The following is a 12,489-nucleotide window of genomic DNA, read 5'->3' on the forward strand; positions in this document are numbered from 1 at the left end:
AGGGGGTAATCTAAGCCAGAGGGTTTTTAAATAATATCATTTAAAAATTTGCAAATTCATTTTATGGCCCAGTCCCTGTTTTCAAATGTCAAACGACAAAAAAAGCGGGATAAAAAAAAACATCTCCGCCATTTTGGTTTGGGTTTGCGCGCGCAGGTCAATCCCGTGACGTCACCGGGCCAAGTTTAAAATACCCGCGCTCTTCGCCGCCGTTCGACTCCAGGCAAATAGTTAATTTTAGTGTCAAATTCGCGCCGTGCCATCTACTCGTGTCGGGACTCGAACTTATTCTGGAAAATCGCGGTACCTACATAACTAGATTACTAGCAAAACGTTTAATTACTTGTCTAATATGCGGTAGATAAATTTGCTATAATAATATATTAAACTTAATGTCAAATTAGCGCCGCGCAATCTTCCCGTGTGGAGTCGGACATATTCTAATTAAGACGCGGTACATACTACCCACTAAATACTAGTAAAAATTACATTTAATTGTTTTATTTAACACAATCTAGATTAATTAGTTTCAATAATAATAATTACACGATAACACATCGTCGCGAGAGGAGAGCAATAACGAAAATAGTTACCTAAAAGTTTTTTTTTTAAATTTAAATTTGAATTGCTTGGTGACTAGATCAAATATTGAGGTACATCCTAACCTTCCTCTGCCCATCTCCTTCATCAACCTAGCAACATAATATAATTATCCCATTAGTCGAAATTATTTTATCGTGATTTATTTTTGAGGTATCATGCCATGTTGTGCTTTTTCATTCTTTAGCCAAATTTTTGGACAGAGTTACAATGTCCATCATCAGGGCAAAAATGTGTTACGCTTTCCGGAAATCTGGCTAAATGAGGAAGCGCAACACGGCATAATACCCCAAAAACAAATCAAGATAATACTTTTGACCGTGAAAATCTCAAATCACTTCAATCAGACATTGTGACTAGATCTGAATATCTGGGTGCTACATATTTTTTTTACTTTCGTTAACCTACCCACCTAGTATCTATTTATATAATGCATTTAATATTTAACTCGACCGAGAGTAATAGTAAGGAACCCGGTGAAAGACTACCATCTTTAGCCGTGTTTAGTGACCAGGTCTGAATAGCCAGGTACTTCCCAACCTCCCTCTTCCCCTCCCCGCTCCCTCCAACCTCACAATATATCGCACTGCACTGAAATGAAAATGCCTTACAACAAGACTAACTGACTTAGTACCTTTTGGTTCTAGCCTATATATCACGGGCTCTGTCTCTCTTTGTCTTGCCTGATATTGTATATCGCCATCCCATTTGAATTTCACAACGATTATGAAACACAATTCTGTATTAATTTGAAATTTAAGGCCAGTTTGGACAAACTTTTGGATTTTGGAACACGCAAACATCGCTTTTATTTTGTTTTTTTTCCTTCTATGTCACCCTGCTCCAGACAGTTTAAACTCTTGTGTGGTATATCTATTAAAAAAATATTCTTAATACAAAGGGCATTCTCTGAGAGAAACGTTCGTTGGTGTTTGTTGGCGATCTGAACGTTAACTGGCATTTAACATAAATTAACAATGGTTGTTTATCAGTTGTGTAAAATTTAAAACACAATTTTTTTATTAAGGCGATGCACTACGTAGTAATGTAAAATCATGTGTTTTTGGTTTGAAAATTTGGTCGCCTAGAAATGTTTCAGATGCTTTAATTAAATACTGCGAGTAGAATACATCTTGGCCTTTGAAATAATCGAGTATATTTTGGATAAGTCTTTTTATAAGCCCAGAAAAATATAATGTATAAAAATATAATGATCGAAAAAAAATTAAATATTTATGACTGAACATGCACAAAATAAAATAAAAGGATCTTTTTGGCCATGTTTTTTTCTTGCATAAATCAAAACAGGCGGATGGTGTTAAGCGGGAATTTAAACCTTTTCGCCATCTACGTAAGGGTTGTTATTGAAGGGGCTCAATTTAAAATATTACACGACGTAGTGCATCGCCTTAAGGCTCATTATCGGTAAACCTTTATCGATTGCGTATACTAGGGGCCTTGTAATCTTGTATTATTTGTCGCTTCGAAGACACAAAAAGAAACGTAAATATAATTCTCTTAATATAATATGTACGTATTTTATATATACATATTTATATATAAAATGGGAAGAAAATTACTTCTGGAAGAAAATTACTAAATGATAGTGAAAACCCTATTAAAATCCGTTGCATAGTTTAGAAGCACTAAGCGCACAAACAGACAGACGGTGTACCCGGCTTTGTTCGGGGATTTATGAATAGTTTGGAGTAAAGATGTCGGGTTATGATGATCTCACAGGGTTTAGCCAGAGCGTTAGCAATGTAAGCACCCGAAAATATTTATTTTTATGACTTGATTACAAAAGATAGATTTTTCTCTATTTTCTATAATTATAGTATGCATGTATTTTATATATAAACCTTCCGGAAGAAATTCTCTAAATGTTAGTCAAAACCTTATCAAAATCTGTTGCGTAGTTTAGTAGAACTAAGAGTACAAACACACAGACGCGGTACGTGATTTTGCCTTACATTATTTAGAGATAAAAAGATAGATTTTCGCCTACACAGCAAAAATATGCTAAATAATTTGTGATCTTTTTCGGTAACCGGACAACTCACCACATTATAATACCCAATTGGTGATATAAAGTCATGAAAAGTGATGAAACAAAAACTAAGTTAAAAAGGTTAGATTTTTTTTGATCATCACTTTTATTGACTTTAAATCACTTTTTAAAGGTGTGTTTACTTGTCGTTGTATTGAGTCGTCATGGAATCATTTTTTTTCACAAATTAGCACATAATACCTATAGCTACAGTCAAACCCGCAGAGGGCCGTCGTGTAATGGAAAAATAATGTTGTTTGGTTTCTATAAATAGTATAAAATAAAGTCGCTATCCGCGTCTGTCTGTTTGTGCGCTTAGTTCTTCTAAACTACGCAACGGATTTAAATAAGGTTTGCACTAGCATTTAGAAAATTTCTTCTGCAAGGTTTATATATAAAAATACATGCATATTTGCTTGTAGAAAGTAGAGATAAGTCGATGTTTTATAATCGAGTCGTAAATTTTTTTCGGGCGCTTACATTGCTAATGCTGGCTAAACCTTATCAGATACACCAAAATGATGTACTACGGAATTGTATATCTTAAAAATACCTACAGAAAAGTCCTGCATGACATATTTCTATCTCCTAAAGATAACCCCCAGTAACGCCGGGTACCCGTCAGCTATTTCGGTTTAAATCCTTCTCACACATCTTGCATGAAAACTAAAAAACAGCATATATCAGAATGTCGAATGTTTTAAATTGATACCTGTTGAAATTGAAGAACGAACTGAATCCTAGGTACACGTAATGCTACGTATACATACGCGAGCCAAACTGCCGAACTGAACCTCAACTTATGGGAAAGGTATGAAGCAAACGCAAATGGCGCGAAACGCCGCTTGCAGTTGCTTCGTTCCTTTCCCGTAATTCGTGGCTCGGTTCGCGTTTCGGTTCGCAAATGTATACTTACCATTAGGTAGGCAAAGGTTATGATAAGCATGACATAGTTAACTGTACAGAAAATGTGAATAAAATCTCTAGAAATTGATAGCAGGGTTTCTAAGAAAATTCATATTTATATCATTTCCTAAATCGTGTAGGAAGTTGAGTTCGTTTCCTAATGATGTAAATTTAATGACGTTCTAAACGGGAGATTTAAATTTAGAACGAATCAATCAGCCAATGAGGGAAGGCAAACTGTAAACGTATTGAAATAATGTTATGTGTATGGTAAAAACAAATTATATTAAAATACTTAAATTATGTGGTTTGACTGAAGATTAAACCATCCTCCCAAAGACACTAAGGGCGGGTTGTTTCGGAGAATTTGAACAATTCATCAAATTTAAACTTTCATTTCCGGGTTCTGTGAAAGTCCTATTCAAGTTCTGTTAATATATCATTATAGGCTATATGCTTGACAGAACTGAAATAAAAACAGAACTTGAAAAAATCTTTCGCATAACTGGAAACTGAACGTTGAAATTTGATGAATTGTTCAAATTCTTCGAAACAACCCGTCCTTAATTTAACCGCGCTAACAACTAAGCCAAATCTCGATTGGATATAATCGATGTTTAATTCGTATTCTTTACTATCTACTATTGTACTCTCATTTTTTAATAAAAAAATGTCTCTATTGAAACTTTCAGAAAGAAGAATAAGGACAGATTTAATACTGTTACAAAGAATACTACATTTTAAAATTGACTGTCCCGAATTACTTCAATGTATCAATATCCATGACATTTCTTACCTTTTTACTTCAATAACACCGCGACACTAGCTTACTCCGATTCCGAAACTTCACAATCTCGGAAACAAATATTCTGATCTGGGTGATATATTTCATTTGAAAACTAATCAGTATAAATGTTGTATATTCTATCAATTTTATTTTTCTAGACACAAATAGACCTATGTACCCATATAACTTCTCCGCTTCTACTATTTTGTTTTGTTGAATCTTTTAAACTCAATTATATTCGTGAGGATTCATTTTTGCCATTATGTTTACATTCTTCTTTAGGGTATTAATTTTTAAGTGTTTACTCTGATACAAAATGCTTGTATTTTTTTTTTTAAGAAAAGCCGCCTAGGGCGTGTAATAAATAAATAAATAAATTTTATCTAAGGCAGCATTATGAAATAACGCAATATCATGTGTTTTTGGTTTGAAAATTTGATCTGCTAGAACTATTGTAGAGATGCTTTAATCAAGTTCTGAGAGTAGAACACATCTTGGTCTTTGCTGTAATGGATCATTTTATAAGCCCTGAAAAAAAATCAGGCCTATAAAAACTGCTTTAAAGTTCAAAATCTCCTACTTACAAAACCTTTTTCATTATGGTTTTATAATGTGGCAAATAAGTGATCGTAAAAAATATTTGTGCCTGAACTTTTGGCGATGTTTTTTTCTTGCATAAATCAAAACGGATGGGTTGTGTTAAGGCCCCGTAGTAAGCGTTCAATAATGATTTAAAAGGGAAAATGTCCAAACGAATGTTGGAGGGAGCGCGCTAATATTTAAAAACGATAAACATTAAGCGAAAATGGTGAAAATATTTATTAAAACACGACCCGTTTGAAATAGAGAAAAAAATTCTCGACAGATGTTTTAGTTGCATTTAAAGATACACTGTGATTTTCATGCCTATAACATATTAAATAACAGAGAAAAACGTTTTTAAATAATTTTCGAAGCTTACTTTGCGATTTTTTTCTATTGAGGGAATTTCATATAATGAACGTTTCGGTATAACAAATATACAAACGTACTTGTTATAAATTCGTAAAAATTGGGAATGCGGGAGTTTAAAACTTATCGCCATCTACATAGAGAGTGTTATTGTTAGCGGCCTGGTTCCAAAATGTTGAAATCCAAATTCTGGCATATCAAATGCATCATTTAGAATTTTATATAGAAATACCAACTCAGTGAGAATCATTATCATTTAAAATAGTGTTAGATTGTGTAGAGTTTTACGTTTTATGGAACACATGAAAGATTTTCATTTCCAAAAGTATTAATTTTTTGCGGCGAAGCTTAATGCTAAATCACTATTTTGATTAATCTTTATAACGAATTGGTGTACATTATGAATACCAAAAAATATGCTTTAGATAAATTGAAGGTTTTCCTATCGTTTCGCTTAAGTAGAATGCAAATAAACAAATAAATTACTCAATAAAACATATAAATGTAAACTATAATTTTTTTCTCTCAATTGAAATGTATGAACGCGTAAAGGAAACAACTTAAAAAAAACAGTATTATAGCTAAGATTATCTGTGACAGTTTCACTTGATTAACTTTTTTGCTTTCTTATAAAATTATTTACAAAATAAATAAAAACCAGTTTTGTGCTTGAAATTTAACGTTTCTAGACTCCGTTTGACAAGCGATTTTAATGCCTATTACCAACAATACAAGGTATACCAAGAATATACATACTTTTTGCTTGTAGCTTTTTCTTAATGTCTCAATAGCATTGTTATCAATGCTGTAATTAAAGATCACTGGATTTTTTAGCAACTTAACAATTTGTTGCTATTTATTATCTTGAACAATACAGTTCGGTGTATCATAAGATAAACAAATCATGAAATATATATTTGATTACGTAGAATTATCTCCTGAATTAGTTCACTTGATTCCCGGACACCTTAATAATGTAATCTAACGTTTAAACAAAGCAAATAACCTACTTTCCAACTATCGAAAGAAACTACACCGCAGCTGTACACAAAAATGCGTATTTTTAAATGTGTTATTCTTGTAGTACGCAGTTTTATTTCTATCATCGAAGATTTGGTTTAGTCATGTTAATTTTTACAAAATAAGTTTACACACGCCTTCGATTAACAACAGAATTACGATATTATTAAAATTAGACACGTTATTTGCTCGACAGATTTACGCTCTTAAATCTATCGATCTTCCAGGGAAATCCATCACTAGTCGACCGAAAAATTGACGAAGTTATTTTCAAATTCTGCGAGTTTTTCAGTCAGTCTAAAATTAAATTTGTTACGTAGCTGCCAACTCTAGCCCTCAGTGCAGTGTTACGTTATATTAAACGGGGAAAACTTAACTTTTCTTGAAACACCTAACTTTCCATAGAAGTGTGATATATACTTAATTCAATATATGATATTCTGATGTCACCGATTTTGGGAGGCGGGTTTGGTTACTGTTGTGTTCGTACAAACAGGTCTCCAACTCTTCTTGAAAGGAGTTTTATAATAAAATGGTTCTTTTATATTAATCAGGGATTTATTAATACTCCATGTATTATAATGGTGACTCGATAGTCGACCTAACTAGAAGCTTGCTAATTGGAATCTGAAACAGTGAGTTTCTCCGAGAGCCTTCCCACTGGCCCTGGCGACTACTGGCCGCTGGTTCCATCTTGCGGACTTCCACGCAAGCTCTATGCACTGCCATCTGTGCTTGCATCTATAAAGCTTTTACTTCCCAACAGTTACCGTCGCCCAGGAAGCATTACTTGGATAACCAAAACTTCTACCCCAAGTGGTTCCCTATGTTTGGCGAATTAGCAGGGGTGCCTGGGTTTATCGGGTGAGGTGTGTTTTGCTGTGTGAGGTGCCTGATCGGGAAAACTGGTTTGGGGAGACCTTTTGATCTCTCCAACTGATCTCTCGACCTTGCGTCGCAAGGATGGAAATTCATATGTCCGTCACTCCTGGATAGACTGATCCCTAGATTCCTACCCAACCATCATACCTATTACCTTCTCAGAACTTCCTCTCCTTCCTTTCCTTAAAAAGACCCTTCACACAGCATCCCAAAAGATGACAGGCCTTGAGCAAAATTATTTTCCCAGGGCCTCCTGTAAAAAAAAAGAAATTTTAGCCTCAATATGAAATTGATAAAATTGTCTTTACTTATGGCGCACTGACACGCCCACAACACATTTAGGTCAGTTCATATCTTCAGTTCTTTTTCCTAACCAGAACGGTTTTATTCTATAATTAATTTCACTCGGTTTCTGATAAAAAAACTTTACACCTAATTATTTTTTCCGATAAAAACCGAAGAACTCTATTAAGGCGATGCACTACGTCGTGTAGTATTTTAAATTGAGCCGCTATCAATAACACACCTTACGTAGATGGCGATAAGGTTTAAATTCCCGCTTAACACCATCCGCCTGTTTTGATTTATGCAAGAAAAAAACATGGCCAAAAAGTGCCTTTTATTTTATTTTGTGGATGTTCAGGCATAAATATTTTTTGATCATTTTATAGATGACTTAATTTGCCACATTATACAATAAAATCATAACCGAAAATTTGTTTGTAAGTAGAAGATTCTGAACTTTAAAGCAGTTTTCATAGGCCTTATACATTATTTTTTTTCTGGGCTTATAAAAAGACTTATCTAAAATATACTCGATTATTTCAAAGGCCAAAATGTATTCTACTCGCGGTATTTAATCAAAGCATCTGAAACATTTCTAGGCGACCAAATTTTCAAACCAAAAACACATGATTTTGCATTACTACGTACGGCATCGCCTTAAGTCTATCGGCAAGTTGAAATTTAACAGCAAATAATTTTATAAATCGGGTCGTAGCCTTGAACGATATTTTAATTAAATTCCTAGCGCCCAACTCTCTTGTGTTTTATAACACCGGCGTGGGAGGAGTGCTGAAAGCGTAAACACCGGGCTGTACGATTCTAGTCATTTATTATTTACACTATTTATTTAAAATTAATTTATATTTTATATAATTGGTTACAGGTTTGTTTGGATTTCAAAAATGAATTAATCAGTTTATATTTTCTAACCTCAAATATTTTTACAACTCATCATCTTTCTTAAATCGTTTTGCATACAAAATGTATTTTCCCGCCAACAATCCATCTGTCAAAACAACTCGTCTGCTTTTGTTTATTTCACCTTAAAAATAGAACAAATTCAAATATTATAATCAACTGAAAAATTTTAAATTTTAATTGTCAATGTTGACAATTAAAATATTTTACCAACAATTATCGGTAATTTGTCGACTTTCGCCAGTATTTATTTTGTATGAATACCGCACAAGTGTTCTAACTCCTCCCAAACGTCCGGAACGAGTGAGACTATGGCATCCCCAATTGGGGGATGTTGTAAGGCTGAAGGCTGTGGGGAGGGGAGGGAGATGGAGAAGAGGAAGGTAGGAGAGTACCTGGTTATTCAGATCTGGTCACCAAACACGATTAAAGTCATTTCTAGAAACGCTTCAATTTTGAATTGTGGTCTTGCACCAGGGCGATACTGACAATATGTTCCACTCTAAAAAGTGCCGAAAATATACTATATTTTATTCTTAATGAATAAATTGTTAAATAACACAAATCTCTGATCTCTAAATAGTATAGTCGCTATCCGCGTCTGTCTGTTTGTGCGCTTAGTTCTTCTAAAATACGCAACAGATTTTGATAAGATTTTCATTATCATTTAGAGAATTTCTTCCGGAAGGTTTATGTATATAATACATGCATATTATATTTGTAGAAAGTAGAGAAAACATCGATGTTTTGTAATCAAGTCGTAAAATTATGTTTTCGGGCGCTTACATTGCCAACGTTGGCTAAACCTTATGAGATACATCAAAATAATGTAGTACGGAATTGTATATCTTAAAAAGACCTACAGAAAAGTCCACTATGGTATATGTCTATTTCCTAAGGTTAACCCCCAGCAACGACGGGTAAACGTCAGCTATAAATTAAATAATTATTTAAAAATAGTGAACAATGTCTGAATACAGTGACACCAACTGCAGTAATTAATATATTTCTAATTTAATGTTCCTTGGCGCAAGTTGGCAACCTGACAAAACTATGTCGGCCGACAAAATGTATAAATATTTAAAATAAGAGTTTTGTTATTTGAGTACATAACTTGTGTTTGCCTCATTGAACTTGCGTTATATCACGTTTTTTCTTAATGTTATCTAATAACAAGGTTAATCCTGTGAAAAAATGCGGGTATATTTCTGTGTAAGAAAGTGGACATTTAAAATTAGCTATAACGTGATAGTAGTGGAATAATCTCGGTATCGCTCTAGGTCAGAGGTTCCCAAAGTGGTCTATATTGACTCCCTGTGGTCGATATCGGCTTGCTAAGGGTCTATGTCAGTGAGAAAAAAAATTGGGGGTCCACGAGATTCAAATGGGGGTACATACGAGCGGACCCCCATTTACCTCAAGTCAACATTTAGAAGTTCCGTAAATGAAACAATAGACCTAACACAAATATAATAATCTGAGAAATCTCTTCTTTGATATTTGTATTTTTATATTTCGTAAAGTTGTTAATTGAGGTATATAAATAGAGTCTATGTTCCTTTTCTCGTCAGAATTAATATATTCAAGCAAAACATTGCACATTGGAAGCCGCGAATTTTCCTAGTTCCCCAACTTGTTTTTGAAAAACTTCCATGGTAATAATGACGTTAACATTTAAATGCACTTCACACAGACTTCAAAACTAAGTTTGAGGACATTTTGACTGTGGAAATGGAACGTTGAAGAATCGGATATCATATGACAAGAAGAACTGAACGGAATAAGCACTGACAAAGAACTTAAGAGGCAGTTCTGTAGGGCCAGCTACAGAAAGAAATTCCCGTTGCTTATCCTGCTTCATTTTTATTTGGTGTAATACCTCAGAAGGGTGCCCCTGTCTGCACAATGTAAAGACAGAGCAACTATACCGCCACCCGGTTGTTGGGCAGGCAAGGGAAGGGAATATTTTTACTAAAAAAATAAATGATTATCACATGGGACGTTGATAGTTTTAGGAAAATTCAATATTCGGCAGGCAGGGGGTCGACGGAAAAAAAAATGGCAAGTGGTCTACGGGGCAAAAAATTTTGAGAACTTCTGCTCTAGGTTATAACCACGGTTGATCGATAAAGGATTTATCGATAGTCTCGATAACTTGTCTTCGTTCCCGAGCACGATTGCAAATCGTTAACGTACTAACAACAGTTCACCTCGAATGAATTAAGAACTGTTAGTAATTGTTGTTGGTTCGTTGGCGATCTGCAGTCATGTTCGGGAACGATAACAAGTTACCGACATTATCGATAAAATCTTTATCGATTGATTGTGCTTGATACCCTGGTGAAAGTCCACCATTCAGATTCCAAACCGTCTATTATATTTCGTCATATTATATTTAAAAAAAATATAGAAAAGTCGATGTTTTGTAATCAAGTAAAATGTATTTTTTTGGGTGCTTACATTGCTCACGCTGTTTAAACTTATGAGATACATCAAAATAATGTACTACGGAATTGTATATCTTAAAAAGGCCTACAGAAAAGTATGCCATGATATATGTCTACCTCCTAAGGATAACCCCTAGCAACGCCGGGCAGATATCAGCTAGTTGATTCATAATATTAAGACAAATTATTTGTTTGCGCCCGTACATACGCAATATGAATATGAATAAACAGTTTTGTCCGTAAAAAAACACAATTCTTTCAAGAAAGGCATACAAATACAATATTGGATTGAATCATCGGTACAATATTGGATTCAATCATCGATACAATATTGGATTGAATCATCGGTTCAATATTGGATGCAATCATCGGTACAATATTGGATTGAATCATCGGTACAATATTGGATTGAATCATCGGTACAATATTGGATTGAATCATCGGTACAATATTGTATTGAAACATCGGTACAATATTGGATTGAATCATCGGTACAATATTGGATTGAATCATCGGTACAATATTGGATTGAATCATCGGTACAATATTGGATTGAATCATCGGTACAATATTGTATTGAATCATCGGTTCAATATTGGATGGAATCATCGGTATAATATTGGATTCAATCATCGGTACAATATTGGATTGAATCATCGGTTCAATATTGGATGGAATCATCGGTATAATATTGGATTTAATCATCGGCACAATATTGGACGGAATCATCGGTACAATATTGTATTGAAACATCGGTACAATATTGGATTGAATCATCGGTACAATATTGGATTGAATCATCGGTACAATATTGGATTGAATCATCGGTACAATATTGGATTGAATCATCGGTTCAATATTGGATGGAATCATCGGTATAATATTGGATTCAATCATCGGTACAATATTGGATTGAATCATCGGTTCAATATTGGATGGAATCATCGGTATAATATTGGATTTAATCATCGGCACAATATTGGACGGAATCATCGGTACAATATTGTATTGAAACATCGGTACAATATTGGATTGAATCATCGGTACAATATTGGATTGAATCATCGGTACAATATTGGATTGAATCATCGGTACAATATTGGATTGAATCATCGGTACAATATTGGATTGAATCATCGGTACAATATTAGATTGAATCATCGGTACAATATTGGATTGAATCATCGGTACAATATTAGATTGAATCATCGATACAATATTGTATTTGTATGCCTTTCTCGTAAGAATTGACTTTAAAAAAAAAAAAAATAACTAACTCCATCTATGAACACATAGAATATGCGCCAATTCAAGCGCCCTTGAGGTGATTTTCTCACGAAAACGGCGCTATATAAATAATCCAATCATTATTATTAATATGAGGAGCGTCGCGTTTAAAAGTCCCAAAATGGACAGCGCAGCAAACTTTAGCCTTACTTCAGCGAACTTTTACTTTTCTACGCACGGCTTGGTTATTTCAATGTGCGCTCTTAGGTGGTCAATGTACGACTGATGTCGTAGTTTATTCAAAGCTTTTTCGAACCCCCCTGGTGCCAAAAATATGGTCACGTGGTTCGACTACAGCTAGTCAAAAAGATACCCAGATTTCGTTTTAGGGCAAGTCTATTATCAATTTGGGTGTA

The 12,489-nt window shown here is 34.2% G+C and overlaps 1 protein-coding gene across 6 annotated transcripts in view; it reads left to right on the forward strand.

Moving 5' to 3' along the window:
- Positions 1–243: 243 nt before the first annotated feature.
- Positions 244–12,489, forward strand: part of LOC149409850 (uncharacterized) — a 67,137-nt gene continuing 54,891 nt past the window's right edge. For 2 of the 6 annotated variants that reach the window (XM_089649148.1, XM_089649154.1), the window contains exon 1: positions 244–303. The gene's annotated coding sequence lies outside the window, so the exon portion shown is untranslated. Of the gene's footprint in view, positions 479–538; positions 654–12,489 lie in introns of those variants that run through there. The other 4 variants (XM_089649152.1, XM_089649149.1, XM_089649150.1 and 1 more) reach the window with 4 other exon arrangements.

Source organism: Hesperophylax consimilis, chromosome 29 (assembly GCF_061612785.1).
Source record: "Hesperophylax consimilis isolate HC1 chromosome 29, BYU_Hcon_1.0, whole genome shotgun sequence".
In the NCBI taxonomy this organism is placed as follows: domain Eukaryota; kingdom Metazoa; phylum Arthropoda; class Insecta; order Trichoptera; family Limnephilidae; genus Hesperophylax; species Hesperophylax consimilis.